Here is a 9657-nt window from a genome sequence, read left to right on the forward strand (position 1 = left end):
CTGCAGAGGACCCGTGGTCGCCGAGGGCGCCGCTGGCGTCCCCTTTATCCTCGTTGGTGCTGTCTTGGTCTCCAGTCGTCCCAATGGTGGTAGGGGTGGCGCAAGGCAGGGCCCTCGTCTGGCGATATGAAGTAAGGCTCATGCCTGTGAAGGTCTCCGCCTGTGACACTCTCACGTAATAACGAGTGGGGTTGTACATGCCCCGGAGTCTCAGGAGTGGCGCCCTCGGGCCTCGGGGGCTCCCTCCCACGTCCTAGTGGCAGCACATAGCTCCGCGCTAGTGAAAAGACATGAAGACTAGACTAGGCGTCGGACGCGGCCATTTGCTTTGGATCTCTTTTCTGTAACCCTGCCTTCTGGATTTGGAGTTAAGTTGAAGTTGAATTTTCATTGATGCACGCGGGGGTGCCTTTTCTCGTTCGAGAGATTTCTTGCAACCTGGTTCTTGCCTTATTTTGGAGTTCGCGCCTGTTGCTTCCCCCTCGCGGGCCCCTCGCGAGCGGGGCTGGGCATGGCGCACACGCGCCACGCGCATGACGCGCCATGGCTAGCGCTTGCTTATCATGCGGCCCCCTCGGGCGTGTCAACGAATTCCTCAGGAGCTTCCTAGAAACTCGCAATCTCATGAGCCGGTTTTGGGCTCGTCTAGGCTAAGGTAAACCGCAACAGTAACCTTGCCCAAGGATACATGAGTTCACGAAGACACATATCCAACTCGACCTAAAAAGATAGAAGCAGTAGTATATTTACATGAGGGGCTTCCCCTCCAAAAATGCTCTTACAACCTCAAGGGCTACGCCCGAGCTTCTATGTGCAGGACAAACAACTGGGAAACACGGGATCAGTCAGACATGTCACTGGCCGCGTCCCCCGGATCACCCTCAGATGCGTCGCTGGCATCACTACCACCATCGCTGGCATCACCATCACCTTCACCAGCGCCGCCATCACCATCGTCGACCACGTCGCCCGTGTCCGCCGTGACCACCACCCCATCGTCATCGGAAGTGAAGGCCCTGACCAGCGCGTCCATATTATCTTCCACCCATCGCGATAGGTCACCCCGGATGGCCTCGGGTACAGGGCGATGTCGGCATGAAAATCGAAGTTCGGGTCGGTGTTCTGGAGATGGCCGAAGACGCGGGAGAACGCACGCCCGACAGGTCGCGGCTCCTCTCTTCAACAAGTTAGCGAGCCATCTCGGAATGGTTCTCCAGGCGCGTCACCACGTTGGTGAAGAAGCAGAGGTGGCTGGCGTAGTCGTTCGGGTGGGGATGAGGAGCATTCTCATCACAGATGTGGCCCAGGGCGATGTTGGCCCTGTTCCTGAGGTCCTGGAGCATGGGGGCGTGCACGCGCTCCAGCGACCGTCACTGAAGCACTTCCTCCCTGTTCTGCCGCACGACGGACTCGGCGTTAGCAACCTGTTGCTGAAGAGGGAGTAGCTCGGCGCGGTCGGAGGCCAGTTCGGCTTGCGCCGAGACCAGGGCGGTTGCGGTGGCCTCCTCGCATCACTCCACCTTGGTCAACCTGGACTTGAGGGCACCAGTCCTACCAGCGGCCTCAGCTTCCACAAGCTTCAACTTTAGGTCAAGCCTACCCTCAAGACCCGCGCGAGCCTCAGCCACCCGGCGATCGACCTCCTCCTGGGCCCTGGCCTCGCGCGTGCCGATGGCATCCTCCGCCTAGGCAACTTGACGCTCCCTCGTCTCCATTCATTCGAGCTCAAGGTACGCCCCACTGCTTTCAACGCCAGCGCCTCCTCGCACTTTCGGATCTCTTCCTCTTCGGTGGGCGTGCCCCTCGACGACGCCAGGGCGGCTCTGCGTGCCTCCACTTGCTGATCCAAGACGGCGCTCCAGGCTTGGAGCTCCCATGCGCGCTTCTCCGCGACCTCGCGACGGCAGTCAGCTTCCTGAGCCTCTTCCAGAGCTCAGGAGCAGGCCTCCCGAGAGGCTATGAGGGAAGCCTCGGCCTTCGCATTATCGAGCTCGCGCTGGTGGCGCCCGAGGTTGATAGCCACCTTCAGCTTATGCCGCTCCTCCACCAGCCGAAGACCCTCGGCCACGAGGCGCGTCTCCACATCCATGAGCTCTTCACCAAGCCGGTTCATCGCGCCCATTGCCTCCTGAAAGAGCTTGTGGCGGGCGATGATCCTTTCTTGCGCCGACTTGAGCATGGTGTTGACTCCGTCCTCCACCACGGGGACCGCTGATGGGGCCCGAAGCGGCTCGCCCCCTTTCAGCGGGAGGCTGGGGGCTGACGCCCGCCCAGTTGCGGGCCAGGCCTCGCGAGGAGCCCGAAGGAGTGGAGGCCCGCTGCTTGAAGAGGAACGCATGACCGAAGCCATCCAGCTGCCATCCATGCCCAGGGGAGGAACCCTTGGCACGCTTGCTGTACTCCAAGCAAGGCCGCGAAGGAGAGACGACGAAGGCACAAGCTCAAGACACCTTGTCGATGGGCTGGCTTCGCCAGTCGAGTCCACGCCGTGAGTAGCGCGCGGGCTTGCAGCGCTCGAGTCTTGCGGGAGAAATGAGGCGAGAGGAGGTTGCTTCTCAGGAGATTCTGCGGCCTTGGCGGAAGGGATCCTGAAGAGACATTGTCAGGAAGGGAAGCAACACGCGGAGAATCACCAAGATAAGGTACTTACTCATCAACGGCGATGTACTTTCTCCGTATTAACGGCCCGAAGGTGCCGCTACTTGGGGACCCCTTCCTCTTGCAGAGCTCTTCGAATTCCACACAAAGCCGGCCAAAGCGCTGGACATGGCAGCCGACATGAGGCGCAGCTGGAGAAGCGCTTGAAGGGGCATCCCCAGGAGTGCCAAGCTGAAGGGAGATATCAGGCCCTGTCTTGCGGCGACCTGCCGAGGCCTCTGGAGCCCCGGCCTCGAGATACGCGGGTTGTGTCGCCCCCTCAACTGCCGCCCTAGGGCAAGAGTCGCGAGTCCCCTAGGACGAGGCCTCGGGAGCCCTGGGCGGCATCAGCATCTTAGCGCCTTCACCATCGTCCCCCAGCGGTGCTCGCCCCCCTGCATCCACACTTGGGGCGAGCTCGAAGCCAGCGGCAGGGAGAGGAACCACGATGATGGGGTTCTCACGGGGCCCCATGAGGCCGACTGGACGCAGCCCCCACTCATCGAAGGATGGCATCTACTCAGCGAATGTCGCCTTGTTCAAGCAGCTACAGAAGGCAACTCTTCCTTGGCATGTCATCTGGCAACGAGACACCCGTTAAGACCTCGAGCACCGTTCGCCGCGCCTCAAAGGGGAGCCCAGACTCCTGAAGTCTCATGTGGTCTTTCCTGTTGAGCAAGGCCCACATCGGTCGAGAGTGGCACTGAAGCGGAGCGATTCAGCGCCGGACAAACTCCTTCACCACCATAGGCGTAGTCACATCAAGGTCCTTGAGCCACTTCAGCCTGAGCCAGACAGGGGCAAGGCGCGAATCGGCGAGCCTTTGGTGGCACCAACCGGAGTTGGGAATAGCAGCCGCTGACGGAGAAGAGAGCAGGGGGCTGAGCATTCCGACGTCAACAAATACCCACCGTGCCCGAAACCCGCTCGTGGATGGTGGGAGCTTTAAGTAAATCCCCGCTGACAGTGTCCTGGACTAGGGGGTACTCAACACGTCATCTCCCGATTTGTTAGATTGGGCTGAGGACCCCCATGTCCATATACTCATGGGCCAGTTCAGACAGCTGCTGCATACATGGAAGATTCCACAAGACTTAGTGATCAAGACAAGGACTCCTCCCCACCGGCATATTCGGCTAGGACTCTTGTTATCCTAGGCCTTTGGTGCATTATATAAACCGAGGCCAGGCTAGTCGATAGATAACATATACAATAATCATACCATAGGCTAGCTTCGAGGGTTTTAGCCTCTACGATCTCGTGGTAGATCAACTCTTGTAATACTCATATCATCAATATCAATCAAGCAGGACGTAGGGTATTACCTCCATCAAGAGGGCCCAAACCTGGGTAAACATCGTGTCCCCTGCCTACTGTTACCATCGATCCCAGATGCACAGTTCGGGACCCCCTACCCGAGATCCGCCGGTTTTGACACCGACATTGGTGCTTTCATTGAGAGTTCCGCTGTGTGATCGGCAAAAGGATCAATGGCTCGCCCACAGGTCAACTGCGACGCCGATATCTTCGTCGTCGGCTCGACTGGTCACCTTGGCTCGACCGAGGACCGTGCTCCATCTCCGATCATCATGTTCGGATGGGGGCTTTCTTCAACATCAACTCCGATCTCTATCATGATCACAGAGGGTCATCCATGGAGCTCGAGGGCTCAACGCCAACATTGCCCTCGGGCGGCCGTGCTATTTTTATGGACAGCGAACTTGTATTCGCCGTCACCACCTCCTCGAGTGTTGATTTGATGATTGCTTCGGTGGAATAGTGCGGGAGTACATCTACAACAGCCATGCAAAATTTCGTCGGGTTCCGATGGAGGAATTTCCGACAATCTACAATATACCAGAGCCCTCTCAAATCTGGATGGGAATCTGGACGAATTTAGGGCGTGGTCTCCAGAGCCAAGCTCGGAGGTCCTTTGGAAGATCCAACCGTTCATCTACTGCGGAATTCCCATATCTACCACCCCTCCAAATTTCAGCTCGATCTGACGGTTCAAACTCTGGAAACCTTTCGATGAGTGGACCAATTTTCGGATCCGTTTTCTGCACGAATACAGATCCGACCCGAATTCATGTTTCTTTATGAACGTTATATTGGACAACGTTTTTAGAGGAATTCTCTTCTAGGGTATTGTGCGTTGTTTTTAAACACGTGCCCATAAATTTTTAAGCCTCCCCTGAGGTCATCTTCATCATCATGCTGGTGTCAAACCAGTCCGGCAATATTGCTCCAAGGCTGCTGACATGCGCTCAACTTCTTCGGATCATAATCTCGGCAAGCCGAACAAGAGTCCGGCATCGCGAAGGATAAATCATCACCGACATCTCCGCTCCACGGATTACACGGAGCGGGCATACCGGCATCGCCGCACGGTCACTTCATCAAGCCGGCATCGACCACGTCACGACCTGCATCGGCAAGGCCGCACTGTTGCTTCTTCAAGCTGGTGTCCATCACGCCGACCTACTTCAACTCATCGGCTGACATTGAGGCTTCGACATCTCGGCTGGACCGGGGGCTTCGCCATCTCTTCATCAACCTACTCCGGAGACTTCGGCGTCACTAGCTGACCAGCTCCGTCATGTTAGCTGGACCGAGGGCTTTGCCTCGGCGAGCCAACCTTTGCCAGCATCGCCATACCGTCGCTTTATCACCCATCAGGCAATGGGTGTGTGGATCGAGTCCCAATTTTCGGATTCACCTGTCTTCGGATTGCTACAACAAATAAACCAGATGCTATTAATCCTAGTATTTTTTTTGCTTGTTCGGGTTCATTTTTCCCAAGGAATTATTACTCTGGTTTGTTCATCATATGTACACAGGTCTGTCAAATGATGGCTGCATTAACGACAGTCGCATGGTGGTTCGGTCAGTTTCCGTACATGGTTCAGCGAACGCCGCATCCGGAACTCGGACCGACCTGTGAATTCAGGCTTTGCCACGCCTTTACCGCATCACGCCGACACCCTGCATCGACATTGACTTCGGCGCCAGGCCATATTTCTTTTATTACTCACTTTTCATAAATTATTTATTATGCAACAATTTTTTTAATTATTATTATTACTATTATCTCCGGTTTGCACTATTTTTTGTGCACAGGAAAATGATCCGGGGACTTTGGCGTCACTCTGTCGGTCTGCATTGACCGTGCTATGTCACCACCTCGGCGTGTCGAGCTCTCCGCTCCGCCACCTCGGGACCGGCTTGGGGGATGGAACCTTGTCCCGCATCAAGCTCGGACCGCGTCATCAATGCTGAACACATTAACCAGCTAAGTCGCTTTCATGCTCAAAGTTTTAATTTTTAACTTGTGTTCGGTTCGACCAAGCATTATATTGTTTTTGGAAAAAAGTTGCTTGTAAAAAATCTCCTTGTCAAAACTTTGTTTGTGACATGCAAATTCAAATACCCCGTTTACTTGGGGGCTTCCTTTATGAAGCTTTTCCTCTCGCATATGATTATACTTGTACGGCTTCGTTCCTTGTTCGTGTATTACGCCACAATATGCACCATATTGACTTAAGCGATTTGCAAGCTGGGTTGCCTGGCTCCTGTGCTTACCCCTACATTCCTGATTGTTCGTCTAGGTAGTAAAGGGAGCACCTCTGCGATTGTCATGACCGGGTCCTCCAAGCTCTGACCTCAGACTGGGTGAAGCCGAAAGCTAGCGCTCTTATTGTTTTCAATCATGGTCGGCACACAACGGAACTCACGAGTACAAAAAATCTATTGCACAAGTCTCATAGTAATAACGAGCACCGAAGAAAGGTATCGGTGGGGGTACTATTTTCTTCGAAGATGCTTCTTACACTTCGTTTGTAATATAGCATAAGTTCCCTACAGCCTTATGGCCCGGTTGCCTGGTTATCGGAAACACTGTCGATATTCTCGATAGGTGGAGTACATAACACTTTTCGGTCCTTGACCGAAGAGGGAGAAGCCGACGGTCGGTTAAGACGCGTTTAAAGTTCGGGGGAACAAAGATATGATATTAGTACTTCGGTACATACAATCATTATACATAAAATTCTTTTACCCAAGTCACTTGGGGGCTCTTAAATTTATATGAGCTATTTTATAATAAGTGTTCTTCTTCTTAGTTGTTGCAAATTTTTTATTACTATTATTATTCATCACTCCTTTTTTCGACATGAGTGTGTGGTCACTATGCGGGGAGCCTAATTTCTCTCTCAATGCAGCTAGAGTTTAGTTTGCTAAACTGGCCTAATGAGAAGTACTCCGCCTTCGGGATAGGAGGTTGAAGCCGTAGGCTGACCCGCTTGAAGTCTTGAGATAGGATGTGTCATGTTAAAGCACGACAGAAGCACTCTATTTTTCTAAGACCAATTTTCGGATTGGCACCGAACACTCGATCTTGTTCGGACGTCAAGTTTTTACTGACGTTTTTTGGTTTTCCAAGCTTATGACACTTTTAAACTATTTGTGTGTTTTCAGCACAAGTCTTGCAGTGCAATGCCAGACACCTTTAGAGATTCTGCAAAACATTCTCGTATATTGCTATATATGCATCGGTTTCGAATTGTGTCTTCGGTCAATAGTTGGGTTGCCCGGCTCCTGCACTTGCTTCCTACGTTCCGCTTTGTTCGGCTAGGCGTGCAAAGGGAGAACCACTGCGATTGTGCTTCCAGCTCACATGGTTAAGCACCTCAGTGGAGACAGCCGAAAACTGACTGTCACAATAAACGTAAACTGGTCAGCGATCCAATGACTGTGTTAAATGACGGGCCATTCATAACAATGGCCGAAGTGTTTACGGCTTGACCTCGACTGTCGCCGAACACTACCGGGGGCTATTAGCTGGCATCCCAAACTAAATCCTCGATATTTTTCTCTTACATTAGAGCTGAGGTTTCATGATCATACGTAGCTGTTGGAAATATGCCCTAGAGGCAATAATAAATTGGTTATTATTATATTTCCTTGTTCATGATAATCGTTTATTATCCATGCTATAATTGTATTGATAGGAAACTCAGATACATGTGTGGATACATAGACAACACCATGTCCCTAGTAAGCCTCTAGTTGACTAGCTCGTTGATCAATAGATGGTTACGGTTTCCTAACCATGGACATTGGATGTCGTTGATAACGGGATCACATCATTAGGAGAATGATGTGATGGACAAGACCCAATCCTAAGCATAGCACAAAGATCGTGTAGTTCGTATGCTAAAGCTTTTCTAATGTCAAGTATCATTTCCTTAGACCATGAGATTGTGTAACTCCCGGGTACCGTAGGAATGCTTTGGGTGTATCAAACGTCACAACGTAACTGGGTGACTATAAAGGTGCATTACAGGTATCTCCGAAAGTATCTGTTGGGTTGGCATGAATCGAGACTGGGATTTGTCACTCCGTGTAAACGGAGAGGTATCTCTGGGCCCACTCGGTAGGACATCATCATATGCGCAATGTGACCAAGGAGTTGATCACGGGATGATAGTACCACCTACTTGTGGCACTACCACGTAAGTCATATCGGTATAAAACGCATGAAGAAGCTCCATGTTGATGGATCTTTGGGCTCACTCGTTTTTGAAAGTTTGGGACATGCGAACCATGTCTATTGGTATATATGCATGAAGAAACTCCATGCAAATGGACCGTTTTGTACTCGCTTGATTTTGAATCACTTGAGACATGCAAATCATACCACATGGGCAAGATGACTGAAAGCCTCGTTTTCAGTAAAATGGAACAAGAAAGCAACTTGTTGGAAGTAATACATTTTTGATGTGTGCAGTCCAATGAGTGCTGAGGCATGTAGTGGATATCGTTATGTTCTTACTTCACAGATGATTTGAGTAGATGTTGAGTATATTTACTTGATGAATCACGAGTCTGAATTATTGAAAGGTTCAAGTAATTTCAGGGTGAAGTTGAAAGATCGTCGTGACAAGAGGATAAAATATCTATGATATGATCATAGAGATGAATATCTGAATTACGAGTTTGGCACAGAATTAAGACATTGTGGAAATTGTTTCACAACTAATACAGCCTGGAACACCATAGTGTGATGGTGTGTCCGAACATCATAACTGCACCCTATTGGATATGATGCATACCATGATGTCTCTTATCGAATTACCACAATAATTTATGGGTTAGGCATTAGAGACAGCCACATTCACTTTAAATAGGGCACCACGTAATTCCGATGAGATGACACCGTATGAACCATGGTTTAGAGAAACCTAAGCTGTCATTTCTTAAAAGTTTGGGGCTACGACGCTTATGTGAAAAAGTTTTAGGCTGATAAGCTCGAACCCAAAGAGGATAAATGCATCTTCATAGGACACCCAAAACAGTTGGGTATACCTCCTGTCTCAGATCCGAAAGCAATAAAGGATTGTTTCTAGAATCGGGTCCTTTCTCGAGGAAAAGTTTCTCTCGAAAGAATTGAGTGGGAGGATGGTGGAGACTTGATGAGGTTATTGAACCGTCTCTTCAACTAGTGTGTGGCAGGGCACAGGAAGTTGTTCCTGTGGCACCTACACCAATTGAAGTGGAAGCTTATGATAGTGATCATGAAACTTCAGATCAAGTCACTAACAAACCTCGTGGGATGACAAGGATGCGTACTACTTCAGAGTGGTACGTAATCCTGTCTTGGAAGTCATGTTGCTAGACAACAATGAACCTACGAGCTATGGAGAAGCGATGGTGGGCCTGGATTCCGATAAATGGCTCGAGGCCATAAAATCCGAGAGAGGATCCATGTATGAAAACAAAGTGTAGACTTTGGAAGAACTACTTGATGGTCGTAAGGCTGTTGAGTGAAGATGGATTTTAAAAGGAAGACGGACAATGATGGTAAATGTCACCATTAAGAAAGCTCAACTTGTCATTAAGATGTTTTCCAACAAGTTCAAAGAGTTGACTACGATGAGACTTTCTCACTCGTAGCGATGCTAAGAGTCTGTTGGAATTATATTAGCGATTACTGCATTATTTATGAAATCTTGCAGATAG

The sequence above is a fragment of the Triticum urartu genome, chromosome 2, assembly GCF_003073215.2.
Source record: "Triticum urartu cultivar G1812 chromosome 2, Tu2.1, whole genome shotgun sequence".
NCBI lineage: Eukaryota > Viridiplantae > Streptophyta > Magnoliopsida > Poales > Poaceae > Triticum > Triticum urartu.